A 14,406-nucleotide genomic window follows, 5' to 3' on the forward strand; every position below is an offset into this window, starting at 1 on the left:
TATGTAAGTCTCAAGGAATTTGGAGTGGTGCGTTCAGACACGTACGCATGGGGCATAAAAGATTTTCACATATGCTGGTCGGGGTCCTTGGCTAAGAGGAGAGTCTGCTTTGGGCCCGCTGGTGTAATAAACTGCACTCCACTATCTGCATTGTCCTTCTGAGTGAGTTTGTTTCCCGGAACGCGTGGCTACAACAATCTTAATCTGGGGAGATGGTATGAGGGTGAAGGGTCAGGAGAGGTGACCGTGCCTGCCAGAGGTGAAGGGTCAACGCTGCCATCACACCGTTCCCATGCTTTGCTTTTTCAATGAAAGAAAAAATTCATTTTATTTAAAATTTTTTAAAACTTTTAGTTTTTTGAATGGAGTAGGGTTGATTTACAATGCTGTTTTAGTGGCTTGGCTGGTAAAGAATCCGTCTGCAATGCAGAAGACCTAGGTTCGATCCCTGGGTCGGGCAGATCCCCTGGAGAAGGGAAAGGCTAACCGCTCCAGTATTCTGGCCTGGAGAATTCCATGGACTGTATCGTCCATGGGGTCACAAAGAGCTGGACACGACTTAGCGATTTTCACTTTAGTTTCAAGTATGTCCTTACGTATCAGATGTCTGTGCATATGTATGGTGGTACTTTAGTTGCTAAGTTGTGTCCAACTCTTGTGACCCCATGGACTGTAGCCCGCCAGGTTCCTCTGTCCATGAGGTTCTCCAGGCAAGAATTCTGGAGTGGGTAGCCATTTCCTTCTCCAGGGGAGCTTCCCAACCCTGGGATCGAACCCAAGTCTCCTGCATTACAAGCAGATTCATTACCCACTGAGCCACCAGGGAGGCCCAATGTATATGTGTATAGATTGGAGTATGTATATATATGCATATATGTATGTGTGTATATGCATACAAGTGTGTGTGATGTGTGTGTGTCTATGTGGGTGTATGTGGGCTTCCCAGGTAGCTCAGTGGGTAAAGAATTCTCCTGCAATGCAGGAGACACAGGGAGACATGGGTTCCATCCCTGGGTCGGGAAGATCCCCTGGAGAAGGAAATGGCAGCCCACTCTAATATTCTTGCCTGGAGAATCCCATGGACAGAGGAGCCTGTCAGGAGGCTACAGTCCACGAGGTCTCAAAGAGTAGGACACGACTGAAGGAACTTACCATGCACGCATGCACACACACACACACACACATATTCTATAGTATGTTCAAAACCATTGATCTGACTTTCTTTGAGTTCATTTTCATTTCATGTGGGGCTTCTAGACCAGAGACTGGAAAACTTTTCCTATAGACAGCCAGATAGTAAAATGTTTTCAGGTTTTCATGCCAAGCAATCTTTGTCACAACTGCTCAACTTGGACTTCAGAGCATGGGGCAGACAGATAATAAGTAAGTGAGTGAGTGTTGCAGTACTTTTTGAATTTGCTTATGGACCTGGAAATATGAATTTCATGTTCTTTTAATGTGTCACAAATAATGTTCATTTTTCAACCATTTAAAAATATGAAAACCTTCTTAGTTGGCTCCAAAACCAGGCAGGGACATAGTCCCATTGCTTTAGTCTGTGAGTCCAGCTCTACTGGGAAAATATTTGTAGAGAACTTGCTATGAGAAAAAAATGTTCCTGCCCTCTTGACCCTTCGAGGCTATGCAAAGGACAGGATAACAACATAAAACAAAACCAAACAAATAGACTATGGCAAATAGTGACAATTGCTCTGGGGAGGATAGGGAGCAGTGTCAGGATTCATCAATCGTGGGGCAACTGCTTTAGACTGTGTAAATCACGGGGTGCTTCCCTGAGGAGGTGGCCCCCTCAGCTGACTCCTGTGGATGAGTAGGAGTTGGGCAGAGCGTGAAAAGAAGCAACAGGCAGCAGGAGGCTACCCCGAGGCCAGAAAGAGCTCGCTTCGCGGAATTGTTTCAGAATGTGATCACTCGGTATCCGATTCTTCTCCTTTTGGATGGCTTCACAGGATAAGCGCGGAGCACCCCGCGTCTGTCTGCTGAGAGGGGCCGTCCACGTCTCCCTCCTTGCACATGGTGGTCTCGGTAACGGAACATCCGGAGGACGACCGCCCAAGACCGTCTGAAACTGTTGTCAGTGTAAGTACCAGACGCGCGTGTAGGGATGTTTTCAGCCTGAAAATGTCACCGACTTTTCACACCACGCTCCCGCCATGTTGTCTGAGTCACGTGGGTATTTGGCACCCTTTAGGAGATCAATCCTGGGTGTTCACTGGAAGGACTGATGCTAAAGCTGAAACTCCAATCCAATGCAGGCAACGTGGGTTGGATCCCTGGGTCGGGAAGACCCCCTGGAGGAGGAAATGGCAACCCACTCCAGTATTCTTGCCTGGAGAATCCCATGAGACAGAGGAGTCTGGTGGGTTACAGTCCACGGGGCTGCAAAGAGTCAGACCTGGCTTAGCGACTGAACCGTGTGGGCTTCGTCGCTCCGAGGCATGTGGAATCTTCCCAGGTGCTCTGATAGTGTGCTATCAGGGTGGCGCTAGGCAGCGTTCACTGACCTCCATAGCAACAGACCCGGGGAACGGGCGTGGAGATGCTGTCAGAGAAGATAACGGTTCACAGTGGTACCCGAAGGCTCCCAGAGGTGGAACCACGCAGAGTCAAGGCTTTGAATGCCAGCCCCACCCCGCCCCCTGCTGGCCTCGTGGTCTCAGAGAGTGGATTGACCTTCCTGTGCCCGGGGTTTCCTCCATACAGTGGAGGTGCCAAGGGCGATTATGGAATGTCACGGATGCGCTTTGTTTGGGAGAAGTACGGTGAACACCTGGAGGGTCCTGCCAGCTGAGATGGTGGGTGTGTGCATGTTAATTCTCTTCAGTCCCGTCTGACTCTGTTAGACCCCATGGACTGTGGCCCTCCAGGCTCCTCTGTCCATGGGATTCTCCAGGCAAGAATACTGGAGTGGGTCGCCATTTCCTTCTCCAGGGGATCTTCCCGACCCAGGGATCGAACCCAGGTCTCTTATGGCTCCGGTATTGGTAGCTGGGTTCTTTCCCACTAGGGCCATCTGGGAAGCCCACAGACAGATGTAACTGTCCTCCAAATGCAGCTTGGGACTCTGAGGTTACTGATGGCAAGTCCTTCTCCCTGGAAGGCGATTCTGCCTTCCAGAGGGAATTTGGCAATGTCTGGGGGATATATTTGAAGAATTGATGCTTTTGAACTGCAGTGTTGGAGAAGACTCTTGAGAGTCCCTTGGATGGTAGGGAGATCCAACCAGTCCATCCTAAAGGAGATCAGTCCTGGGTGTTCATTGGAAGGATTGATGAAGCTGAAACTCCAATACTTTGGCCACCTCATGCGACGAGTTGATTCACTGGAAAAGAGTCTGATGCTAGGAGGGATTGGGGGTGGGAGGAGACGGGGACGACAGAGAATGAGATGGCTGGATGGCATCACCGACTCGATGGACATGAGTTTGAGTGAACTCCGGGAGTTGGTGATGGACAGGGAGGGCTGGTGTGCTGCAGTCCATGGGGTCGCAAAGAGCCGGATACAACTGAGTGACTGAACTGAACTGAACTGGGGGGGTATTTTGGGTTTCCTAAGTGTGGAAGGGGTTGGCTCCTGGTGTCAGTGTGGTGGCAGCAGAAATGCTGGTCACCTTTCTGGAAATGCACACACAGCTCACAGTCACTTGTTAACCCAGCTTCCAATGTCAGGACTGCCAAGTGGAGAAACCGTGATCCATGCAACAGGAGACTAAATCTTTTTTCTTCCTAAAATAGTCACTGGTATTTCACTTTGACGGATTAGAGTTAGAATCCAAATTAAAGAGTAGAAAAAGACAATGACCTTTTAGGAATTTTTTTTTTTTTTGTATTAAATTTAAACCCCCGAAGCAGAGGTTTTCTGGTTGTAGAGAAAACAATTCCTAGAGGTTTTGAGTTTGGGCTTGTGTTCCTTCTTAACGCTGAGCGGCTTAACAGATTCATTTTCTATTGTGATTTCTGTAATTTGTTCTTTAAAAGGATCTTGGGTTCCTTTCCCTTTTGAGAAACCAACTTTTGGGGGATTTTCTAGGGGATACTTTATTTCCTCAACATGTTGTTAATGTAGGAGCCGGCTTTGATTTCCGACCCAGCTTTCAAAGCCTTAAGCACCTGCTAAGTAAGACTTTTAGTTTTATTCCTCTGGAAAACAGCGGTACGGTTTGCAAGGAAATGTTTTGAGAAATTTTTTTTTATTATTATTATTATTTTAGTCTACGAGGAGATTGACATTCTTTGGATGCAGCTAGCAGAGCTTGGGGGAAAAAATTTCGCAGAGTTGGTAGCTAATTAAAAATGTGCAGCTGAAAAAAGACTCATGATTAATTCATGATAAATTAATATGACAATGCATTATCCGTTTTTTGAATGTTCTGATGCAAAGTGAGAATCTTTCAGTGGGGATTAAAATACCTCTTCCTAAATACCTAATAACAATGTCCATTATATCTTACCAACACAAAGGCATCCTCCAGGGGTATTTTCTTTGGTCACGCAGCAGGGTATGTGGGATCTTAGTTCCTCGGCCAGAGATCGAACCCGCAGGCCCTGTAAGGGAAGCAAGGAGACTTAAAAATTGGACCACCCCTCCCCCAGAGAAGTCCCCTCACCAGGTATTTCAGTGTACTTGAAAACCCGGAGCTTGGGGTTCTTATATATAAAAACGTCCCTTTCCTTTGAGTGGATGAAGACTTTGATAATAATCAAGGAAATGCTTTGATCTTCTCTCTCCTCTTTCTAATTTATTTCTATCAAAAAAAAAAAAAGATTTAGAGACATTAAAGTTTTCTTGTGAACTAAAAAAACAGGAAAAAAATCTTCTTTTAACGCGATGTCATTTTATTTGACCAGACCTGCCAGCAGTCTGTTGCTTACTCTGCCTAACTATCTGGTGGGAGAGTCAAGTCATTTTTTTCTTTTTTCTCTTTAATCCTTTAATGATGATGAAAAGGTTCCTCAAGTGGACTGCAAATCCTTAATAAGAATATTTGATGGCAGCAAATACCCGTGATCATAGGCACATTTGGGTGTCAAGATAATCCCAACTGAAAAAAAAAAATTATGGTGACTGTATTGTGCGTCTCAGAAAAAAATGATGGAGAAGGTCCATGAAGAGGGACAGTGGAACATGAACTAGAGCAACCTGGAGGCTGTCCTGCTAACCAAGAGACCCCCAAGGGTGAGACACTTTGTTATCGCAGCCCTTTTTTTTAAAAAAAAATTATTTATTTTAGTTGGATGCTCATGAGTTTACAAGATAGTGGTGGTTTTTGCCAAATATTGACGTGAATCAGCCATGGGTGTACATGTGTTTCCCATCCCCCGTCTCCCACCTCCCTCCCCATCCCATCCCTCAGGGTCATCCCAGTGCACCAGCCCTGAGCGCCCTGTCTCATGCATCGAACCTGGACTGGCGATTTGTTTCACGTATGATAATATACGTGTTTCAATACTATTCCCTTCTCCAGGGGATCTTCCCGACCCAGGAATTGAACCGGGGTCTCCTGCCTTGCAGGCGGATCCTTTACCAACTGAGCCACCAGGGAAGCCCTATCCTTTTAACATCTTGTAATGCTGAAAAACTATATGGTGTACGCATGTGGTCAGCCCCTCAGTCATGTCCGACTCTGGGACCCCATGAACTGTAGCCTGCCAGGCTCCTCTGTCCGTGGGGTTTCGCAGGCACGAATACAGGAGTGGGTTGCCATTTCCCACTGTGTATGATGAATGCATAGTTTCATCTGTATGTGTCAACACTTACACTTAGCCATCCTAAGTGAAGGACTCTACCTGGGTTTGTTCTCAATCTTTCAACTATTTTGTAGAGCTGAAAAAAAAAATGTGTTAAAGGTTTTTTTGCGGGGGGGGGGGGCGGGAAATGCATATGAAGTTTTCTTTTGTTGCTCCTGTTTGAACTGGTGGTTTTGTTCTGTTGACTATTTTGCTTTTAAAATGTTACCGAGGACCAATCGTAAGAGGTCAATATTGTGTGTCCTCCTTTCCCTGACTCTGGGAAGCCCGTGGTGTTCTGGGCCTCTTTTAGTCCGTCAGTCTGCAGTGTGGTGGTGGGTGGTCCTTGGGGAAACCGGATCCCTGTGGCTCTAAAGATGATGGGGATAAAACATAAGCAGTGCCTCCTGATTTCTCCACCTGTTTGTCGTTTAAGCCATGAGGCCGATGCCTGCTCAGTTATTTACATAGAGACAGGTGAACTCTGTGTGTCCTCCCCTGCATCCTAGCTGAGATTTCTTTAGTGGCGTGACTGTCAAGCCACAGGGATTATCTCGGAAGAAATTGCCTTTAGACACAAAGCTCTCTCATGTCGACTGCTCGCATCAGGGGGCCCAAGTATTGGCGCTTCATCTTCAGCGTCACTCCTTCCAACAGCCGACTCAGTGGAAGAGACCCTGATGCTGGGAAAGATTGAAGGCAGGAAAAGGGCACGATAGAGGATGGGATGGTTGGATGGCATCACAGACTCGACGGACATGAACTTGGGTGAACTCCGGGAGCTGGTGATGGACAGGGAGGCCTGGAGTGCTGCAGTCCATGGGGTCGCAAAGAGTTGGACACGACTTGGTGGCTGAACAGCAACATCAGCAACCCTCTAATATTAAAAAATAAAAGGTCCCACAGCCCCTGGATCACCTTATTAGCTGTCCCTTGTCTCTCCTTCTGGACTGGTCACACCTGGGGCTGAGCTGGCTTCATCTCACGGGTGTGGCCTCCAGTGACCTGTCGACATCCATCACTGCCTTCCCCATCACCCTGGCAGGGGGACTTTCTCAGGACCCAGCTCTGATCCTACCGCTGGGCCTGTTTGTTGTTCGGTCACTCAGTCGTGTCCGACTCTTTGCGACCCCATGGACTGCAGCACGCCAGGCCTTCCTGTCCTTATGGCCCTGTTCAGTTCAGTTCAGTTCAGTCGCTCAGTCGTGTCCGACTCTTTGCGACCCCATGAATCACAGCACGGCAGGCGTCCCTGAGCTCTCCAAATGCCTCTCCCTTGGAAGGCAGGTGGAATTCCAGAACCATGGCTCGAATGGTCTCTATGATCCGGCTCCCAGCGCCCTCTGTGTTCCTCTGGCCCCTTTTTCCCACCCATATATTTTTTAACGTTTATTTTAATTGATGACTCATTGCTTTGCAGTATTGCTTTGACTTCTGCCATACAGCAACATGATTTAGCCATAAGTGTACACATGTCATGATTTCCCTGATAGCTCAGTTGGTAAAGAATTCGCCTGCAATACAGGTGACTGGTTCAATTCCTGGGTCGGGAAGATCCCCTGGAGAAGGGACAGGCTACCAACTCCAGTATTCTTGGGCTTCCCTGGTGGCTCAGCTGGTAAAGAATCTGCCTGCAATGCGGGAGACCTGCATTTGATCCCTGGGTTGGGCAGATCCCCTGGAGAAGGGACAGGCTACCAACTCCAGTATTCTTGGGCTTCCCTGGTGGCTCAGCTGGTAAAGAATCTGCCTGCAATGCGGGAGACCTGCATTTGATCCCTGGGTTGGGCAGATCCCCTGGAGAAGGGAAAGGCTACCCACTCCCGTATTCTGGCCTGGAGAATTTCATGGACTGTATGGTCCACGGGGTCACAAAGAGTCGTACATATGTCGGCTCCCTCTTGAACCTCCCTCCAACCTCCCACCCTTACCCTACCCGTGCAGGCTATCACAGAGCTGCAGTTGGAGTTCCCCGTCAGGCGCTTCTAGCACGTGGGTCGCCCTTATTTTCTTCTCATCTTATGAAATCCCCCCCTCCACTAGCCATGTTCTGATCCTCCTCCGGACACCAGCCAGCTTCTCCTTGCCCTGGGCCTCCGGCCAGTAACAACCATACCACAGTCCGCACACGCTGGTCCCACTGACAGTTTCATATCAATGTCGATGTATTCGTTGGCCAGCGTTGATTTAAATCCCATGTGTTTTTGCAAATGCTTTTGCATTTAAATGCCATGTGTTTTTGTAAGCTCTATATGGGGCTTCCCTGGTGGCTCAGATGGTTAACAATCTACTCGTAAAGCAGGAGACCCAGGTTCGATCCCTGGGTCGGGAAGATCCCCTGGAGAAGGGAACGGATACTCACTCCAGTATTCTTGCCTGGAGAATCCCATGGACAGAGGAGCCTGGTGGGCTAAGTCCATGAGGTCAGAAAGAGTTGGACACGACTGGATGACTGACACTTTCACTTTCACTTTGCAAGCTCTATAAGCAGAGGAGGGCTTCCCTGGTGGCTCAGCTGATAAAGAATCCACCTGCAATATGGGAGACCTGGGTTCGATCTCTGGGTTAGGAAGATCCCCTGGAGAAGGAAACGGCTACTCACTCCAGTATTCTGGCCTGGAGAATCCCATGGACTGTATAGTCTATGGAGTTGCAAAAGAGTCAGACACGGCGACTAAATCATCTCCACAAGCACAGGAAACATACAATGCTCACTCACGGTGTTCCAGCAACGCAGGGTGCCTTGTAGACGTTTAGTAAGTAATTACTGAATTATTGTTGAAACCCTTGCTCTGAGTCCCAGCTTCAAGACCTTACCCTGGGACTTCCCTGGTGGTCTGGTGACTAAGGCTCTGTGCTCTGAATGCAGGGGTCTCGGGTTTGATCCCTGGTCAAGGAACTAAGATCCTACATGCCACAACTAAAGATAATGCATGCTGCAATGAAGATCTGGTGCAGTCAAAGAAAAAAGTAGTTTTTTTTTAAATACATGGATGAGAAAAAAAATGGTTCCTATGCTGTATCAAGTGAAAGACAGTGAAGTCGCTCAGGCATGTCCAACTCTTTGCGACCCCATGGACTATAGCTTACCAGGCTCATCCGTCCATGAGATTTTTCCAGGCAAGATTCCTGGAGTGGGTTGCCATTGCCTTCTCCACTATATCAATCCTGCCATTAAACGATATTCTTTGGATTTTAATCAACTAAGAAGGTTACATTGTTAAAAAACAAAAAGTGTCCTTCCTGATTGATTTGGCCTCTAACTTACATGTAGGCAATGATCTTTCCCTCTTATCTGGGATGTCTCAACCTTCCTGTTGGCCAGATATGATGAAACTCCATACCTGTTAAACATTACCTCCCACTCGGCTACCTAGGATTCCAGAGAGGAACAGAGCCACCTGGCCCAAGCAAGTGCTTTTTTTTTTTTTTTCTGTAAAGAATGAAGCACAATTTTAAACTAAGTAACTGGGATTTTCTGCCATTTTTCACTGCGTCTATTTTATTAGTTTTTTCAGTGACAGCCATTGACGTGCAGCTCTTGCAGTTCCAATATTTATGCTACATGTCAGACGTTCTGCTTATTTAGATTTTTTTTCCCCATATGTTGAAATCTGCATTTTAGAGGTTAATTGTATGGTAAGATAGTCTATGATACTGTTTCAGGTATAAAATGTCCTATTTGAAATCAGCAAATAATCTGTACAACAACCTATAATTCTTTGTGTTTCTCTATAAAACGTTGGAAGGCCGTGATAGCAATAAAATGTCTGCAGTTAGGTTTTATCATTTTAGGACTGCAGTGTTTGGGTTTTAGAATTATATCATCTATTGCCAATGAGTAGTTGGTATAATACTGTTTTAACCTATACCGTTGTATTTCTATGTTTCAACTTTAACAGCATCTCTATATTGCTTTTCTCTACAGGGCTTTGTTTCTCTATTTTTATTAAAATCCCCTCTGGATTTGAAAGCATAATGGAAATTTACCAATTCATTTTTAGTTTTCCTAATCCCCCACTTTCATAACTGAAAACATGGGTTGTTTCTTAGAATTTGAAATTGTTATTAACTGTACATTAGTCTCTAGTTCTTTGATTTTTTATTTTTTTTTGCAGTTTGTTTCCAGAGCCTGACGGTTTTTGCTGAGTGCATTTAATTGTGTAACATTTCATATCAGATGGATGGGGATCCTGGGTTGCTTCTAGTCGTCTTTCAAGTTTATTTATCGCTAGAGTCTGATATTCGGGGAGGGGGGGTGATCAAATGCATAAGCTACCATACATTTACAATCACACATAGATGCCATTTCCTAAGTTACTTGTGGGTTTTGCTTCATGTCAATGTATGGCAAAACCCACTACAATATCGTAAAGCAATTAGCCTCCAATTAAAATAAATTAATTAAAAAAAATAAAATAGATGTCAGAACTAAGAAAGAGAAAAGCAAACATTTTTATATTAACACACGCGTGTAGAGTCGGAAACAGTGCTACAGATGAACCTATTTGCAGGGTGAGAATAGACGTGCAGACGTCCAATGGACTTGTGGGCACGGGGGGGAAGGAGTGTGTGGGATGAACTGAGAGAGTAACTCTGACGTACATACACGACCGTCTGTAAAAGAGGCAGACAGACAGCTAGTGGGAAGTCTCTGCACAGCAGCGGGAGCTCAGCTCGGGGGTGGACTAGGGGATGGGAGGGGGCAAGAGGGAAGGGACATATGTATACATATGGCTGATTCACTTCATTGTAGGCAGAGACGAACATAGCATCGAAAATAAAATAAAATGTGGAGAGGCTGGACTTTCTCTTGGCCTTGAAATTGCCCCCCTCCCCAGTTTACCATTTATGGAATAGCTTCTCTTTAAAGATCCCTCTTTGGGTTTTATACCTCTGACTTCACGTTGGTCTAGAATAGCAGGTACTTATCTATCACGAGGATGAGACGGTTGGATGGCATCGCCGACTGGATGGAAAGCAACAACTTCAAGTGTGGTCAGCTAGTGCCAGACGGCTCTCTCCCCACCCTGCGTAGCAGCTTCCTTGAAAGCAGAGAGCGTCCTCCTGAATTGAAAACTGTTGGCGTGTGATGCCTATATGGGCCCTGTTCGTGGGCCCGTGCAGCTCTGGCCCCCGTGCCTTGGCTGGTTTAAAACTCTGGTTCGGAAATCAGTCTGCCTCTGGATTTTGCAGCCGATGCTTGTCCTCTGCCGTTTTGCTGTGATTACTCAAAGACCAAAGCCAGGGACTTCCCTGGTGGTCCAGAGGTTGAGATTTAGTCTTCCAAAGCAGAGGATGTGGCTTTGATCTGTGGCTGGGGAGTAAGATCCCACATGCCTCCTGGCCAAAAAACCAAAACATAAAACAGAAGCAATGTTGTAACAAATTCAATGAAGACTTTAAAAATGGGGAAAAATATGAAAGAAAAAAGACAAAAGCCAATCTGGCTCTTACTTTTCTTAAGATGAAACTCATTTATCCTTGGAAACAGTGAGAGACTTTATTTTCTCGGGCTCCAAAATCACTGTAGATGGTGACTGCAGCCATGAAATTAAAAGACACTTGCTCCTTGGAAGAAAAGCTGTGACCAACCTAGACAGCATACTTAAAAGCAGAGACATTACTTTGCCAACAAAGGTCCATCTAGTCAAGGCTATGGTTTTTCCCGTGGTCATGTATGGATGTGAGAGTTGGACTGGGAAGAAAGCTGAGCACCGAAGAATTGATGCTTTTGAACTGTGGTGCTGGAGAAGACTCTTGAGAGTCCCTTGGACTGCAAGGAGATCCAACCAGTCCATCCTAAAGGAAATCGGTCCTGAATATTCATTGGAAGGACTGATGCTGAAGCTGAAGCTTCAATACTTTGGCCACTGATTCGAAGAGCTGACTCTCTGGAAAAGACCCTGATGCTGGGAAAGATTGAAGGCGGGAGGAGAAGGGGATGACAGAGGATGAGATGGTTGGATGGCATCACCGATGTGAGTTTGAGAAAGTTCTGTGAGTTGGTGATGGACAGGGAGGCCTGGGGTGCTGCAGTCCGTTGGGTTGCAAAGAGTCAGATGTGACTGAGCGACTGAACTGAACTGATTTTGGTTTTGGCTGCACTGAGTCTTCACTGCTGTGCGTGGGCTTTCTCTAGTTTTGCTGAGCAGGGTCTACTTTTCCTTGTGCTGTGTGGGCTTCTCGTTGTCGTGGCATCTCTTGTGGCCGAGCATCGGCTCTAGGGAGTGTGGGCTACAGTAGTTGGGGCACACGGGTTTAGTCGCTCCAAGTCATGTGGGATTGTCCCAGACCAAGGATTGAGCCTGTGTCTCCTGCCTTGGCAGGCAGATTCCTTACCGCCGAGCCACCCAGGAAGCCCCTGGAAGGCAGATCCTTAACTGCTGGATCACCAAGGAAGTCCTGGTCCATCATTTTAATAAAAGTGGCTATGGCAAATGTTTCATCCCAATACGGTGATTAAAGCATCTTGTCCCATTGATCAGTCATTCAAGCTTTTCTTTTCCACTGCAGGTAAACACAGAACTGTACAATCCAAGAGCACTAAAGAAAAGGCAAGGGCGTCCCTCTGTTGAGTAGAATATAAATTCTAAGTTGAAGAACTCACCAGAGTTAGGCTGAAAAATACTGTGAATGTACTTACTATCTGATCCACAATGCAGACATATTGAGTTATCAGAGAGGATAATTCATCGGTGTGGCTTTGGCAAGCGAATTCATATTCTTTTCCTGTAATCCATTTTCATAGCTTAACATTTTTATTAAAAATGACACCTGTTCCCACATGAAAAGGAACCACATTTTTAAGACCTCCTGATTGATTTTTCTGCATTATTCAGGAGTTGTGTTTTTATTCAGGAAAATAACAGCTACCACACTGCTCTCAAATCACCTCTGCAGACATATGTGGTTTCTCTTGGTGGGGTCCTCAAACATTTCCATGACATGAGCAAACTCAGGCAGCAGTGGCAAGCAGAGGACTGGATAAGACTATCTGAGTGCCTGCTAAGTCACTTCAGTCGTGTCCGACTCTTTGCAACCCCATGGACTGTAGCCCGCCAGGCTCCTCTATCCATGGGATTCTTTAGGCAAGAATCCTGGAGTGGGTTGCCATTTCCTCCTCCAGGGGATTTTCGGGACTCAGGAAGTGAAGCCAGATCTCCAGCACTGCAGACGGATTCTTTACCTTCTGAGCCAGGGAAGGCTGTGCAGACATCCGAACACACAGGATTGTTTGCTGCAGGATCCCGGTGTCTAATTGTGGATGTCAGGCCAGCTCACAGTTCCCACATGTCTCGAGGAGGATTCTGTGCAGACTCACAACCAAGGATGTGGTCGTTCCATCACTTTGGACAAGTTTAACCTGGTTAAGTTTGGCTGGACTTCCCAGATGCCTCAGTGGTAAAGAATCTGCCTGCAATGCAGGAGACGGGGGTTCGATCCCTGGGTCGGGAAGACCCCTAGAGGAGGGCATGGCTATCCACTTCATTACTCTTGCCTGGAGAATCTCATGGACAGAGGAGCCTGGTGGGCTACAGTCCACAAGATCACAAAGAGTCAGACGTGGCTGAGAATAAACAACAAAAATGTCGTCTGGCTGGATTTTATGCCTGGCAGAATATCCTGACTGTGGTTAGACTGTGCTTCTCAGCTGTACCACTGTCTTAACTACCAAAGCATTTTTTTGTTAAAAGGCCTTTGCATTCTGCTTATAGTAAGTGTTCTCTGCACTTGCTTATAATCTTGAAAAGAACACCAGTGATTGTGTGAGGGCTGGGGAAGGGGGCACCCCCATCCTGCCTGGACGGATGGCCAGGCTAAGGAAAGTTTGTATGAAATGATTCCAATGTGGAGAGATTCTCTGGCTTTGCTGGAGGGTGGGGTTGGGAGTGGCAGCTGGCCCTGCACTTAGCACACATCCTTCTTGTTTGGAGCTGTCTTTGGCTCGTGATCTAATCTGGTTGTTACAGCCATCAAGCTTGGCCCCAATCCTGGGTGTGCTCAGTCGAGTCCAACTCTTTGCGACCCTATGGACGGTAGCCTGCACCAGGCTCCTCCGTCCATGGGATTCTCCAGGCAAGAGTACTGGAGTGGGTTGCCATTTCCTCCTCCAGGGGATCTTCCCGATTCAGGGATAGAACCGGGTCTCCCATTTTGCAGGCAGACGCTGTACTCCCTGAGCCGCCAGGGAAGCCCGACAGATGACAATATCAGGATGGAAAGAAGAATGTCACCAGAGTTGCCCTGGTGATGCCGTGGTTAAGACTTCACCTTCCACTGCAAGGGGTGCAGATTCAATTCCTGGTCAGGGAGCATTTATCCCACATGACTTTAAAAGTGGTCCAAATAAAAATAATAAAAAAAAGAATGTCAAGCCTTTTCCAAATCCCTCCCTTTCTCTTTTGCTACAAAGCTTATGCTTCATATTCTATTGTTTTCTCATTATACATTTCATTCTCTCCAACTAGCCTATAAATGTTGGCCCATTCCTTCATACTAAATATTAGAAATCGAAACGAATAAGCCCATTTGTATTTTTTTTTTACTTAAAATTCCACTCATTTGTTGTTGTTTAGTCGCTAAGTCGTGTTTGACTCTTTGGGACCCCACGGACTGCAGCACGCCAGGCCTCCCTGTCCATCACCATCTCCCAGAT

The 14,406-nt window shown here is 46.6% G+C and overlaps 1 protein-coding gene across 3 annotated transcripts in view; it reads left to right on the top strand.

The window, feature by feature from the left end:
• LOC129564114 (steryl-sulfatase) overlaps positions 1–14,406 on the top strand; it is a 154,010-nt gene that overhangs the window by 50,092 nt on the left and 89,512 nt on the right. The window contains exon 3 of one of the 3 annotated variants that reach the window (XM_055437719.2): positions 1,971–2,100. The exons of the other annotated variants lie outside the window; for them this stretch is intronic. The gene's annotated coding sequence lies outside the window, so the exon portion shown is untranslated. The remainder of the gene's footprint in view (positions 1–1,970; positions 2,101–14,406) is intronic. 3 annotated transcript variants of the gene reach the window in all.

The sequence above is a fragment of the Moschus berezovskii genome, chromosome Y (genome assembly GCF_049115385.1).
Source record: "Moschus berezovskii isolate FMDL1 chromosome Y, NW_MosBer_1.0, whole genome shotgun sequence".
Taxonomy (NCBI): Eukaryota; Metazoa; Chordata; class Mammalia; order Artiodactyla; family Moschidae; genus Moschus; species Moschus berezovskii.